General features: G+C 35.7%; 1 protein-coding gene across 8 annotated transcripts in view; it reads left to right on the top strand.

The window, feature by feature from the left end:
• Window positions 1-15484, top strand: part of ZNF148 (zinc finger protein 148) — a 141644-nt gene that overhangs the window by 32986 nt on the left and 93174 nt on the right. For 4 of the 8 annotated variants that reach the window (XM_033210950.1, XM_033210957.1, XM_033210953.1 and 1 more), the window contains one exon: window positions 11558-11638. The exons of 1 other annotated variant lie outside the window; for it this stretch is intronic. The gene's annotated coding sequence lies outside the window, so the exon portion shown is untranslated. Of the gene's footprint in view, window positions 1-2560; window positions 2678-11557; window positions 11639-15484 lie in introns of all 8 variants that reach the window. 3 more of the 8 variants (XM_033210952.1, XM_033210956.1, XM_033210951.1) reach the window with 2 other exon arrangements.

Here is a 15484-nt window from a genome sequence, read left to right on the forward strand (position 1 = left end):
ATATAAAACTAACGAAGGAAAAGTCTTGTTTACACCTATATTTCCATTCTTCTGTTGTTTCTTCTTTGATATTTTGACATTCCTTTTTTAAAAAATCATTTTCTTTATGTTCAGCAAATTTCCTTCAGCCAGTCTTTATGGATAGGTGTGCTAGAGACTTTTTAAGAAAACTTTTCTTTATTTGAGAATATGCTTTTATTTCCTTATTATTTCTGAAGGGCAGTTTCACTGGATATAGAAGTCCCAGTTGGCAGTTGTCTTTTTTCCAGTGTTTGAAAAATACTGTGCCACTTTTATTTTTGGCCTCTGTGGTTTGAGATGAAAAATCTGGTGTCATTTGAATTGGTGTTCTCTTATGGGTAATGTGTTGTTTCTCTCTGGCTGCTTTCAAGGTTTTTTTTTTTTTTTTTGTCTTTAGTTTTTGAGTGTTTAATTATGATGTGTTAGCGTGAATTTCATTAGGCTTATCAACTCTTTGTATTTGCTTAGCTATTTGGATCTGCAAGTTAGTGTTCCCTAAATTTGAGTATGTTTCAGTCATCATTTCTTCAAGTAGTGTTTGAACCGCACTCTCTTTCTTTCGTCTTTATGGGATTTTGATTGTGTGAATGTTGGATCTTTTTTTACTGTCCTGTAGTTCCCTAAAGCTACTACTTTTTTCAGTTTGTTTTCTTCTCTTGTTCAGATTGGGTGAATTCTAATTTTCTGTCCTCAAGTTCAACGATTCTCTTCCTCGTCATTTCCATTTTTTTTCCCCCCTGAAACAGGGTGTGGCTCTTTCACTCAGGCTGGAGTTAGTGGCACAATCTTGGCTCACTGCAACCTCCACCTCCCATGCTCAAGTCATCCCCCTACCTTAGCGTCCTGAGTAACTGGGACTACAGGTGTAAAGCCACCATGTCTGGCTGATTTTTATATTTTTTGTAGAGATGGTGTTTCGCCATGTTGCCCAGGCTGGTCTTGAACTCCTGAGCTCAGGTGATCCACCCGCCTTGGCCTTCCAAAGTGCTGGGATTACAGGCATGAGCCACCATGCCCAGCCCATCTCTATGTTTTTATTGAGCCCACCTTAAAAAATTATTATAATTTTAGTTACTTTTTTCTTCTTTTTAGTTTTTATTTGCTTACTTATTTTATTTAATTTTTTTTCTAGGTAGGAGTGCAGTGGTGTGATCACAGCTCACTCTCGCTCTGACCTCCCAGGCTCAAGTAATCTTCATACCTTAGCCTGGCAAGTAGCTGGGACTACAGGTGTATGCCACCATGCCCAGTTAATTTGTAAAAATTTTTTTGTAGCAATGGGGTCTCACTGTGTTGCCCACGCTGGTCTTACAACCTCTATTTCTTTGCTGAGATTTTGCATTTTTTCACTTGTTTCTGGGTAATGTATAATTGTGGAAACGTTTTTATTATGGCTGGTTGTGTTTTTTTCACTTGTTGTGGTAGAATTTGTTTTTTTTTTTTTTTGAGATGGAGTCTCGCTCTGTCACCCAGGCTGGAGTGCAATGGCATGATCTCTGTTCACTGCAAGCTCCGCCTCCCAGGTTTACGCCATTCTCCTGCCTCGGCCTCCCGAGTAGCTGGGACTACAGGCACCCGCCACCTCGCCTGGCTAGTTTTTTGTATTTTTTAGTAGAGACGGGGGTTTCACCGTGTTAGCCAGGATGGTCTCGATCTCCTGACCTAGTGATCCACCTGTCTCGGCCTCCCAAAGTGCTGGGATTCCAGGCTTGAGCCACCACGCCCAGCCTAAAATTTGTTAATATATTGTTGAAACTTCTGCTTAAAAATTCTTGTCAAATTCCAACATCTGATTTACCTCTATTTTGGCTTTGATTGATTTTCTTTTCTCGTTTATGGTGTGATTTTCTTAGGTGTTTTTTTGTTACATCATGGACATTTTATCTGTTATCTTAGGAGGCTCTGGGCCCTATTTACATTTTTATTTAGGAGTGGTTCCAGTGGCAGTTTAATTTTTAGAGACTTTGCAGTCTACTTGGTTTGTTTGATCCTACTGGAGCGCCCACTGGAAGGGGTTTCCCCATGCTGGGTTTCTGATTGTCTACAGATGGGAGAGGATTATGGTGGGGCCCACCTACTGGTCTCTTCTTTTTCTCCCCTGTCCTGGTAACTTCGGGCAAGTGAAGAGGTTCTTGGCCCAACCTGAGCCACTTGCTACGGCTGGGTCCCTGAATTTCTCCTACTTGCCTCTCTATCTCTAGGTGGAAAACAGAGTCTCAGGCCAAGTAAGGAAGAAGAGTGCTTCCTGTGGTCTTGTCATTTGGGCTTCCAGTTGATCTCCTTCTCCTGATGTTTTCAGGACAACATCAGAGAGTTGTTGCTATTTGTTTTGGGGGAGGAATCTGACTATCTGAGCTACTTTCTTTTGCTAGATTGGTGATTGGGAAATGTCAGGTCTGGGTTGTCTTCTTCTGTTGGGTGTGAGGACATGAAACACTCTGCTGCTCTTTTGTTTCTCCATTCCTTGGGTCCCAAATTGGTTTACTGCCTTTTTACCACCTTTGGATTTTCCTTTGCTTGTTATTTCAATGGTTTACAGTTGTGCTTCGTGAGTAGCGGCAGTAGGAGAACAGATCTAGGCCATTTTATCTGAACTGGAAGTTGAAGTCCCTGCATCATCTCAATCCAGCGAGTTATTTCAGCATTGAAAATAATGGTATATAATTATGTGTTTTGTGAACTTAAAATTTATTTTTAATTTTTAATTGTTGTGGGTACATAGTAGGTTATATATTTTTGGGGTACATGAGATATTTTGATACAGGCGTAATAATCACATCATGGAAAATGGGGTATCCATCTCAAGCATTTATCCTTTGTATTACAGACAATCCAATTATATTATTTTGGTTGTTTTAAAATGTACAGCCTTGTTTACTTTTAAGCATTATGTAAAATGCATGCTTCACTTATAAACCACATTAAAGTTTTTGTGAGGTCAGTCATACCCTGCTCAAGAGGTTGCTAGGGAATAGATGCATACTATTTTCCTGTGCATCTATACATAAACAGAATTTTGTTATTTAGTTAATTAAAGTGAGTTTTTGAATTCTGAGCATTTTCTTCAAAGATGTGTTTAATAGATTGTATTTAAGATATTTCAACTGTTCCCATAATACGTTACTGCATTTTAGTACTCTTAAACATTTTTCAGAAAAAGACTGAAAATCTTGTATTATGCAACTGATTTATTCTAATTAATAGATTGGAAAAGGTAAGATAAATTATCATGCTTTTACATTGCCTAGTTTTCTTTTTTTTTTTTTTTTTTTTTTTTTTTGAGACGGAGTCTCGCTCTGTCACCCAGGCTGGAGTGCTGTGGCCGGATCTCAGCTCACTGCAAGCTCCATCTCCCGGGTTCATGCCATTCTCCTGCCTCAGCCTCCCGGGTAGCTGGGACTACAGGCGCCGCCACGTCACCCGGCTAGTGTTTTTTTTTGTAGTTTTTTTAGTAGAGACGGGGTTTCACCGTGTTAGCCAGGATGGTCTCGATCTCCTGACCTCGTGATCCGCCCGTCTCGGCCTCCCAAAGTGCTGGGATTACAGGCTTGAGCCACCGCGCCCGGCCTACATTGCCTAGTTTTCTAATGGAGAATAAATTGGCCCAAAATAAGAAAATGTTCACCGTACATTAATAGAAGCTAGTGTTTTTGGCTGGGGACGGTGGCTCACACCTGTAATCTCAGCAACTTGGGAAGCTGAGGTGGAAGGATCCCTTGAGGTCAGGAGTTTGAGATCAGCCTGGGGAAATGTAGTGAGACCCCATCACTAAGAACAACAACAACTACAGAATCACTGGGCTCCTTTGCAGCTGCTACTTAGTATTCTCTAATTGATTCTTATGACAAATCTCAGTTTTCCTAATCAGATTAAAAATTATTCCCTTATCTCAGGGACTATATTTTTTTTTATGTTTAGGCACACCTCTACATTGTGTTCAGTGCCTAGTGTAATTCTGGGCATGTATTCTAGACAGAGTAGATCAGATTGGTTCTGGCATTGAATAAGGTGAAGAATATCAAAAGATGTACTGGAAATGGCGTATGGCTTTTTGTGGCCCACTTACAAGTTTTTAAGTGACCATATTTAATTATATTTATATTAAAACTAGTAATTCCATTCCTTCTTGTTATTTTTGACTTGTGATAGTATTTTTGTTGTTGTTGTTGTTTTGAGACAGAGTCTCACTCTGTCGCACAGTCGAGTGCAGTGGCACAATGTTGGCTCATTGCAACCTTTGCCTCCCATGCTGAAGTGATTCTCATGCCTCAGCCTCCCAAGTAGCTGGGATTACAGGTGTGTACCAGCATGCCTGGCTAATTAATTACTTGTAATAGTATTTTAACATGTTTTTGATCACAAAGAATTGACATTTCAAAAATCAAAGTTAAATGAAGTGTTAAACTTTAATTTTTAAATGGGCATTTCTATATTCTTTTCTAGTGTTCCCTTCATTATTACAATAACTTCATGTAATAAAAATGATGAGTTTTCTCTAATTATACACATATGTATCTATCATTGTAAATAGCATCTTCATGTCAAAATTTATGTCTATTAGTGTTACACTGAACTTTAAAGATGTTTACTTTTTTTCTGATTCCTAGAAGATTGCTAAGAGTAATGTTAAATATATCTTAATTTGAAAATGACCTTACCTGTGGTGTTATGTTAGAGTAGACATTTATTAGGAGGTGGAGGATCTGGTCGATGGCTTTTGTTTTTGATTTGGAGAGAGTCTCACTCTGTTACTCAGGCTGGAGTGCATGGTGCAGTCCTAGCTCACTGCAGCCTCAAATTGCTTGACTCAAGTAATCCTCCCACCTCAGCCTTCCTAGTGTCTGGGTGGCATGCACCAGCTTGCCTGGCTAATTTAAAAAAAAAATTTTTTTTTGTAGAGATGGGGTCTCACTATGTTGCCCAGGCTGGTCTCAAACTCCTGGGCTCAAGTGATCCTCCCACCTTGGCCTCCCAAAGTGTTGGGATTATAGGCATGAATTGCCGTGCCTGGCCTTAGTTGAAGTCTTTGTCTTGCCACTAAGATGGTGTATAATCTTCGTTACTTAACCTCTTGAACCTGTTTCATCATCTAAAGAACTGAGACAAACAATAATACTTGCCCAGGTAGTTGTGTGTGAGTGTTTAGAGGGTGGGGAATGAAATGTCACCTGTGAAAGCACTTTGTAAACTCTAAAGTACTTTATCAGAATATGGTTGTTTCGTCTTTGAGTAAGATTGTTTCAAAGTTTGCCTGGGTGATCTCGATCATCATAGTACAAAATGTATCATGATTGTTTACAAAATGAATGTTTATTCAGTAAAAATTTAAGAATTAAACAGCTTTTCCTTAAGTTTTGTGGCTTACTAACCTTAAAAATTAATTTACGTTATCTGGGAAAGGATTACATAGTTGCTTGTCAGTGCAGCATCCTCTCTGTGATAGGGTTAGTTTTGGAATGTTTCTTCTGGAAGCAGGTGATTTAGATTTAAAAGTTCTATCTCTTTAGTGGTTTATAGTCTAAAGTTGATAAAATGCTTACTTTTGTAGCATTACTTTTTCTAACATGGATGGACAGTTGGTTTCTTCTTTGACGAATATTTATTGGTTAGTTGATTTGAAAAGATCAAGGGAAGGTGAAAATTTTCACTTGATGGCTTTATTTTACTCACTTTTCTAGGCCAACTTCTATGTATCTGAGTGCTCCTTTGTAGGATTTTCTTTCTCAGCTAAGTGCAGTAACCACACCAATTGCAAAGTTTTAAAGATTGTGACTTGATTTTTTTATTTTTTTGAAAGGTGATTTCTGGCCAGGCACGGTGACTCATGCCGGTAATCCCAGCAGTTTGGGAGGCCAAGGCAGGTGGATCAGGAGGTCAGGAGGTCGAGAACATCCTGGCCAACATGGTGAAGCCCCATCTCTACTAAAATACAAAAAATCAGCCGAGCTTGGTGGTGTGCGCCTGTAGTCCCAGCTATGCAGTTGGCTGAGGCAGGGGAATCGCTTGAACCTGGGAGGTGGATATTGCAGTGAGCTGAAATCATGCCACCACACTGCAGCCTGGTGACAGAGCAAGACTGCATCTCAAAAAAAAAAAAAGTGATTTCTGGGGTGGTTGGTTTGAATTTACTGGGCTGTCATCCCTCCTTGGGATAGATATGGTTATGAATAATATACTCTTAGGCCATTCAGATATCATTTAGTTCAAAATATATAAAGTGTAACTACTTAGGGGGAATCTTAATAACTTTAAATTTCAAAGCAGTTATTACAAGTTTAAAGAACACGTTCATCTGTTCTTTGCATTGTCACTCTATAGAGATTCAAAACAAATTCATAGAAATCTCTTGCCTGGAACAAGTTTTTATTCTTTTTAAAACATCATTCAAAAAGCCTCATTAAATCATAAAAGTAAGAACTAATTTAAAAATATAACTTGACTAATGTGTAAATGTATAATGTGTAAAATGTGCTCTAGTTAAAAGATGCTAAAGGACTGTAAGCATTTTTAGTTTCAGATTCTTATACCATGTGTGCTGTAATTTATCCTTTCATTGCTTTGGGCTTTTGATTTAAAGGGCAGTGGTAGCCTTTTTATTTGATAGAGCTCCTGGGAGTATAAACAGTTAAAATGTGTAAGCATTACACATTTCATTGAAACTTTAAAAATGATTTTCTAGAAAGATTACTTTAGTTAACCAAGAACTATGTTCTTTGTCAATGAATGGCTTTTCAAAGGATGATCATACTTAGGAGTAACATTAAGGTTTTATTTATTGCCTTAGAAATTTATATTCTTGACAGAATTTTTGTGGGAGTTTCTTCTAACACATCTTTTATCTGGATCTTGCTACGTTAATTCATAAAACTTCATCTTTAGCAATTTTACTTTTCTAGGCAAAGATGACAGTTAAAACATAATTTGGTGGGCTAAAAGTATACTCTGCAAACAACATAAAGATATACTTTGAAAATATTGTATCAGTAGAAACTGTCTACATGAAATGTAAAATATTTGAAAACATGAAATGTGAAATATTTGAAAATATGAAAGAAGCTCTTCCTATCTGTTGCATTGTGCTTGCAGTTTTTGTAGCTCTTCTGAAGGAGTACTTCTGAAATTTGTTACTAGCATTATTTTTAAACAAAGAATGGAAATTAAGTTAGATTGGACTAACCTATTTATGTTGCTAAGAATTACCATGGTGCATTTGATACAGTGTTTCATAAAGTTCATAGTAGACTTATCAGTATGTTGAAATTTCTTTTATTTTTAAGGCAGTCAAGGCTTTTTCTGGAAATTCTAAGGGTAACGTAATGTTGCCAAACTCCGTTTAGGCTGGTTTTGAGACCAAGTTTCACCATTTTATTAGGTTAATGTGACCTTGGGTGACTTTTCTGCATGCCTTAGTTTTGTTATCTATGATTCCATAATTAGAAAGAGAGTGTTGTATGGTGATTAAGCTTCTAGAGCCTGATTTTCCTGGGAGGAAATTCCAGCTTTACTAATAATTTAAAAAATACTGCGTCTCTTATGTGTAAGGCACTGTTTTAGGCACTTGGGATATATCAGTGGATAAAACAGACAAAAATTTTTTCTCTTGTGTAGCTTATAGTTAGGGCAGAAAAAAAACATAAATAAGTCGGTTGTGTAATATGTTAGGAGGTGGGCAGTACTGTGCAAAATGTATAACAGGATAAAAGGGGGATTGAGTGTATATGGTGGGATGTTGTAATTTTAAATGGTGTGACTGGAAGAGCCCTCATTAACAAGACTTTAGCAAGACTTTGTAGTAGCTAAAGGATTTAGTTACAAAGATCTCTCGAGGAAGAGTGTTCCAGACAGAGGAACAGCCAGTGCAGTAGATTCTGCTGCATGCTGGAGATTCTGGGACAATAAGGAGGTCAGGTCACTGCTGCTGGAGTGGAGTGAACAAGGGGAGAGGATAGAAAATGAGGTCTGAAAGATGAGGGTGGGTAGTGGTGGAGGTGGTCGTTGATGGGTGGGGGATAAGCACAGTAGTGCATGTAAGGCCTTGTAGACCCTTATAAGGAGATTGGTTCTGCCTCTTACTACTTTCATATTCTTTAGTAAATTATATAACCTTTTAGTTTTGTCATCTGTAAAATGTGAATAATAACAATACCAATCTCATAGGCTTGTTGTTTTGATTGAGTTAATACCTGTAGTGTCCTAGGAACACTACTGAGCAGAGTCCAAAGCATATATTCATTACTTATATATTGCATATATTCTTACATGTGGAATCAACATTAAGAGATCACCTTCTTCCTTTTCAAAAGAAAAGGTAGCAAAGGAAGAGTTAATTGCTCACTGCTTTGACTTTTCCATGATAAATTGCTTATGCTTCAATTGTATCACATTATTATCACAAACATTTACTCTGTATGTGCTTATCATCCTTGCTAAATTATGAATGCCTTTGGACAGAGACCAGGGTATTTTATTATGTCTTAGGAATCTTAATGTGTTGTAAATATATATCATGTGATAAAAAATGTTGACTAAATTAATGACAAAAATGTTGACTTATTTAATACATTGGACCACCTGCTAGTAAGTATATTGGAACATTGCCAGTCTATCAAAGCTAAATAGTGGAAGGGTGGTAGCTAACAGCCTCTGCAAAATATTTATGTATTTTATTTCTGTGCCGTAATTATTCAAATTGGCATTAGTAGAAAATTTCCTTAAATATTATATAGATATACAAGTTTGTACCATGTAAAATGAAAAGTCTTTATGTATATTATTGTATATCTATTAACATTTGCTGTCCTTGGTTGATAGGAAACAACTGCTATCTTGATTGATAGCATAGATACAATAAAACTCCTACTTTAAAATACAATAGTTCCCTACTTACAGTGGTTTGATTTAGGATTTTTTGACTTTATGATGATGCAAAAGGCATAGGCATTTAGTTATAGGCATGAACTTGTTACTTATTGGGACATAACCTCATCATAAGTCAAGGAACATCTGTATATTTTTAGTCTTAATCTGTTTGTATCTGCCCAAGTGTTTATAATCAAAGATTATTTAGCCAGCAAAATGTTAAAAGAATTGCTAAGCAGGAATATTCACTGACTGCTGAAGTGGGGTAGTAGGGCAAGCAAAGAGGAAGATCTGAACTGACTTGGGTGGTTGTCCAAGTCATTTTATATCTGCGTTTTTGTATTTGCATGGTTTCAGTTTCTAGCTTAGTAGGTTCTCTTCTCCCCATTCTTGGTTGAGAGGAGTGGAAGAGGAGAAAGGGGGATAGAGGCTTGAAGACATGAAATTAGTAGATGATGCTAAATGAATTAGGGTTCCAGAGACAGACTATGTGACAGGTGACTTGGGGGTAATTGTGGGTTTACATGGTAGAGGAATGGTTGTGTGGGAAAGACATTCCAGAATTTCTGTTTATAAATTTATACTTTGAGGTTATATTATTTTGTGTGTATGCATGTTTCCTTTTCCTTCTTGCTTCACTATTTTATTTTTGTTTTCTTTTTACATATCTAAGTTATATTCTTTGATGTATGACAGCAGTAATTTAGTGCTTTCAATAAAATGTGATGCAAGAAGGTGAGTATGCTTTTTGTGAAAATGTGTTCGACTGAATATTAAGATTTCAAAAACATTTGTCCAGTCTGTAGATGTTACTAGCTCATGATGAGTTGTGTAATAATATCCTGATTGTGGAGTAGATACATCACATCAACTTTTAAAAAGACTCATAGTGTTAAAATGCATAATATGAAGACATTTTTTCCCCATATATAGGCTTTGCAGTGTCCTTTTCTGTTCAATTTTATTCTTGTAATTAGCAATTCTAAAAGTTGGATATAGTAATGTATGTAGCAGTATATGTACAGAATATATAATATTCTAATAGAATACTGAACAGCGGCAGTGTAATGCAGAAACAGTTGTTAAAAGAAGAACTTTAGACAAATTTAGCAGAGCATATCTGTGCAAAGAACTATTCATAAATCAGGCAGCACTCTGAACCAGAAGAGGTTTGGAGACCTCCACCCAGCAACATAGGCAGGCAGTATTTATACACAGAAAAAGCAAGTGACAAGCAGAAATAGCTTGATTGGTTACCTCTTGGCATTTGCCTTATGTGGACATAGTCTTATCAGGTGACAGTCTGTAATTGGCTGAGGCTTGGCTACTGTGATTTGCTGAGACTCAGCTACTTGTTACAAAAATATACTCTTAAATTAGGTAGCAGTTTGTTTACATAGTAAGTTAGGTTTTGTTGGCTACCCAGAGAGGCAGCTTTAGACCTAATTTAGCATAATATTGCTTTACTTTAACCATTTTTAATAGTGTCTAACTTAGTAGTATAGTTTTATAGCTTTTATTATCCTTTTGGTACTCTTGCTATAGAAGTATGTACTTAAAATAGCTTTGCATAATTGAGAGGAATGACATATATATGCTTTTGAATGCTTGGCTGCAAAACATTGAGGCAGGCAATTAGGAGCTTAGTAGAAATAAAGTATTTTAAAGTAGATTTTTTTGTTTGTAACTAGCTCAATAACAAAGCTACTGACTAGCTAAGTACTGGAAAATGCTAAATTATCAGAAAGACTGTACTGTTTGTAGTTTCTTGATAAAGCATATGTAAATACAACCTTGAGCTGATATACTTGGTTATTTTCTAGAGATTATCAATTTCTAGAAAATACCCTGCTTTTACATTTATGGCTTTTATTGATGTGCAAGGTATTTATGGATCCCTAAACTTGTATTAGGACTGTTACATAAAATGCTTTACCTATTGTTTCTGAATAAAATTATATTTGGCTTGTTCCTTATTTCTGATAATTCAACTTTCAGTCTTCATTACTTTCATTTAATATACCTGGGAAAAATCCCAATTACTTGAATAAAGTGATCTGTGGTTGGTATCAATGCAATAATACCAATGTGGAATGTTAATTTTCTGTGTTAGTCTCTGCTAAAAGGTCGATTATAGCATGATGTTTAAAAAATATTGATGGACCATTTTAGCGTTATTAAATACCTTTTGCTTTGAACTTTTAAGATGCTTATGTTTGTATTTTCAAAAACTGCATCCTTAATATATTTAGATTTTTTCAGCTGAGGGAAATGTTACTGTAAGAGTTTATCAAGAAAACAGTGCTATTTGAGTGTTGGAGAGTATCAGAATATGATTTTAATGAAACACATTTGTGCTTTCCTTCCTATTTTAGGATATTTAAGATGATTGTCAAGGTTATTGTCCTGACTTCAAATAAATCTTAATCCTTCACTGGAAGTTAAGTTTGAAAAAGTCCAATTTGTATCTGAGTCATTGTTGTAATATCATTTAGCATTGGTGGGTCATTGCACTCAGACTAAGTGTTAGTTGTTACTAATTTTATTTAACAGTATCTACCATGGAAAGAATTTTGTTAGACTTAGGACACTTAAATGTAACAATTTTACCTGACTTTAAGACTATGTTTAATTCTGATTCTTTTGGGGGATAACCTGTATTTGTGTACTTTTGTAGGATAGAGGGAGGAATCAGCAGCTTGAAAATTTAAGCACGTGATCTGGCGGGATGGGCATTTGCCTGACATATTTAATGGAGGTAATTCATCATTGTTTGACTCAATCTTTAATTTTTACCTGTGATAGATGCTCATGTTACTACACATACAATAACTGTTGGGTATAAGTGTGCATTTATGGCCAATCCCTTTTCTTTTTATATTCATGTAAATAACATGATATCACTATTATAAATATTATAAATAATATGTAGATATGGACATATGTACACAGAAAATAACATTGTTAATTTTATAAGATGAAGTCCATTATCTTCTCTTAAGATTACTTGCATATCTTCTTTTAGGCCTCATTTCCTTTATGTTAGAAAGGCAAATGATCCTCTCCTTTCTTGTTGGCCTATGTTGGTGCATATATTAAACCTATGCTTTTGTCTTTCATACAACATGAAAGAAAATATCTAACAGTTTTCAAGGAGTTTACATATCTGTCGGTGGCACATACTCATGTCAATTTTGAATGATCATAAAAATTATTCTGTTTGTTGTATTTTTAATTTTTAAATTTTTTTTATAGAGACGGGGTCTCGACTATGTTGCCCAGGCTAGTCCTGAACCCCTGAACTCAAGTAGTCCTCTTGCCTCAGCATCCCAAAGTGCTAGGATTACAGGTGTGAGTCACTGTACCCGGCCTGATCATAAAAATTCTGAAGTTTCTCTGTGCATTTTAAAATTTGTTTTTTGAGAATTTTTTTTTTTTTGAGATAGGTTTTTTTTTTGAGATAGGCTGGAGTACAGTGGTATGATCTTGGCTCACTGCAACCTCTGTCTGTGGGGCTCAAGTGATCCACCCACCTCAGGCCTCCCAAGTAACTGGGACCACAGGCACAGGCCACCCTACCTGGCTAACTTTTGTGTTTTTTTTTGTTGAGATAGCGTTTTGCCATGTTGCCCAGGCGGATCTTGAACTTTTGAGCTCAAGCAATCCATCCACCTTGGCCTCCCAAAGTGCTGGGATTACAGACCTGAGCCACTGTGCTCAGCCTGAGAATTCTTTTTCACCTTGCAGATTGAAATTATTTGGAATTTCAGTGGCCATATTTTAGGATTTTCCTAGTTTTTCCTCATCTTCTGATAATTGTTATGTTCAACATTTTTCACTTCTTTACTCATGTTTATTATAATAGGTGTATACACTTAGGCAATAGAGAATGTTATAACATCGAGAAAAGGTTTTCCAATCCCTCCCTATTCAGTATAATCATTGTATATCCCTGCAGACAATTTCTATACATATACAAGCATTTATGTGTGTGCTTATATTTACACATTTTTTTACACAAATGAGATCACACCATATTATTCAGTAATATTAAAAAAATAAACTTCCACATTTTTGCAAATCCTTCTCATTTTATGCTGCATAGTATTATAATATTTGGACATATCATGATTTTTCTAACTAGTCATCTACTTATGGATATTTAGCCCCTTTTTTTTGCTATTGTAAATGATAATGCAGTGAATATTCTTGGGTACACCTTTGCACATATTTAAAAATGTATCTGGCTAGGTGTGGTGGCTTATGCCTGTAATCCAAGCACTTTGGGAGGCCAAGGCAGGTGGATCACTTGAGGTCAGGAGTTCGAGACTAGCTTGGCCAATGTGGTGAAACCCCAGCTCTACTAAAAATACAAAAATTAGCCAGACATGGTGGTGGGTGCCTATTATCCCAGCTACTCGGGAGACTGAGGCGGAAGAATTGCTTAAACCCAGGAGGCGGAGGTTGTGGTGAGCCAAGATGCCACCACTGCATTCCAGCCTGGGCGACAGAGCAAGACTCTGTCTTACATTAAAAAAAAAATTATATATATATATATATATCTGTAGTATAAATTCTGAAGGGAAAAATTATTGGACTGAAGATTATGTACATTTAACAATTTGGTGGATAAATTGCCTAACTCTAAAAAGAAGGCCAGATATCATTAGTCTGTGAGAGAGGGGATCTCTGTATCTCTTTGACAACACTAGCTAGTGTTAGACTTTTTAATATTTGTCAGTTTTTTGTTGATTAGCTTTGCTTTTCTTACGAATGAGTTTGAAGATTTTCCCCCTTATTATTGGCCATAATGTATGTTTTCAGTTACCGATTTGGTCATGTGCTTTGCCCTTTTATGGAGCTCTTTATGTTTTTGTATATTAAGGAAAGGAGCCTCTTGTCATTTTTTTTTAAGTTTTCCAGTTGACAATTGTATACACTTATGAGAGTGTAATGTTTTTTATTTTTACTTGACACATATATAGTGTATATTTATGGTAACATACATGGTGTATATTTAAATTTTATACACTGTTAAAAATAGTGTATATTCACAATAAACACTTTTTCTGTATTTTGTTACATGCTTACATTGTGTAATGGTCAGATCTGGCTAATTAAAGTATTTTCATCACTTTAAATATTTACCATTTCTTTGTGAGCCTCTTGTCATTTATTAGACAGATTACTTTTGCTCAAGTTTTGCTCATCTTTTGATTTTATTATTTTGCCCAACAGAAGTTTTCATTTTTTATTGTTGAATATACTAATCTCATCTTCCATGACTGAGGTGGGCAGTGGAGAACAGTTCTGTGTTAGATTTAAAAGGTCTTTATCATTGATTATAGGGCTCACTTTTCCCTTCAGGTTATAGCATCTCTGAATAACATGAATCTCTAACTTATCATACTTTGACTTTTGTTTCTTTTTCTTCTTTTTCTTAAATTAGTTTGGCCAGGTGTCTTTAGGAAGAAAATGAATATACATAAATAATTATCTTTTAAAATATAAATAATAGGTATTGGGACTCATGATGGAAGAATAGGTATACATTCATAATGACAACTACAAAGTTAAAATGCCTGGGAGCATATTACTTTAAAAAAATTTGAAACTCTATGGAAGAATAAGAAAGAGTATTTGAATCAGTTCACATTTTTTGATAAGATATATATGAAACTCTTCAAATATATATTTAAAGCTGTATATTTTAAGTATTGCTTTAGCTGCATCCTGTAAATTTTGATATTTGTTTTGATTTTCATTCAGTTAAAAATATTTTCTAATTTCCCTTTACATTTTGTCTTTGTTATTTAGAAGTTTGAAGTTTAATTTCCAAATGTTCGTGGATTTCCCAGTTTTTTAGTTGATATCAAATTCAATTCTGGTATAGTTAGAGAACATATAAATGTATTTGTTTATAAGACAGGGTCTTGCTGTGTTGCCCAGGCTGGTCTTGAACTCTGGGGCTTAAGCAATCTGTCCACCTCAGGCTCCCGAAGTGTTGGGATTACAGGCGTGAGCCACCTTGTGCGGCTCAGACAACATATTTTTATGACTTCAATCCATTTAAATTTAGTGAGACTTATTTTATGGCCCAGCATGTGGCCTGTCCTAGAGAATGTTTTAAAACACTATGTATTCTAGTATTGTTTGGTAGTGTTTTCAATATATGCCACTTACGTATAGTTGGTTGATAGTGTGATTCCAGTCTTCTCTGTCCTTTCTAGTTTTCTGTCTAATTATTATATCACTTATTTAGAGTGAGACATTGAGATCTCCAAATATAATTGTTGAATTTTTAATTTTTCCTTTCAGTCATGTTAGTTACTGCTTCATTATTTTGGGACTCTTTAGATGCATACACAATTGTTATATCTTCCTGATGTTTTGAGTGTTTATTATTATGAAATGTCTTTCGTTGTCTCTATAGTCTTAAAGTGTGTTTTATCTGATGTTAATATAGCCATTCTGTCTCTTATGGGTACTGCTTCTATAGTATATCCTTTTTTTCCCCATCCTTTTACTTTCAGTTTTAAATGTAGGATATGTCTTTTGTTGACAGCATATAGTTGGAATTTGTGTTTCTCTCCTTTCTGACAGT

Source organism: Trachypithecus francoisi, unplaced genomic scaffold (assembly GCF_009764315.1).
Source record: "Trachypithecus francoisi isolate TF-2019V2 unplaced genomic scaffold, Tfra_2.0 Lachesis_group0, whole genome shotgun sequence".
NCBI classification, from domain to species: domain Eukaryota; kingdom Metazoa; phylum Chordata; class Mammalia; order Primates; family Cercopithecidae; genus Trachypithecus; species Trachypithecus francoisi.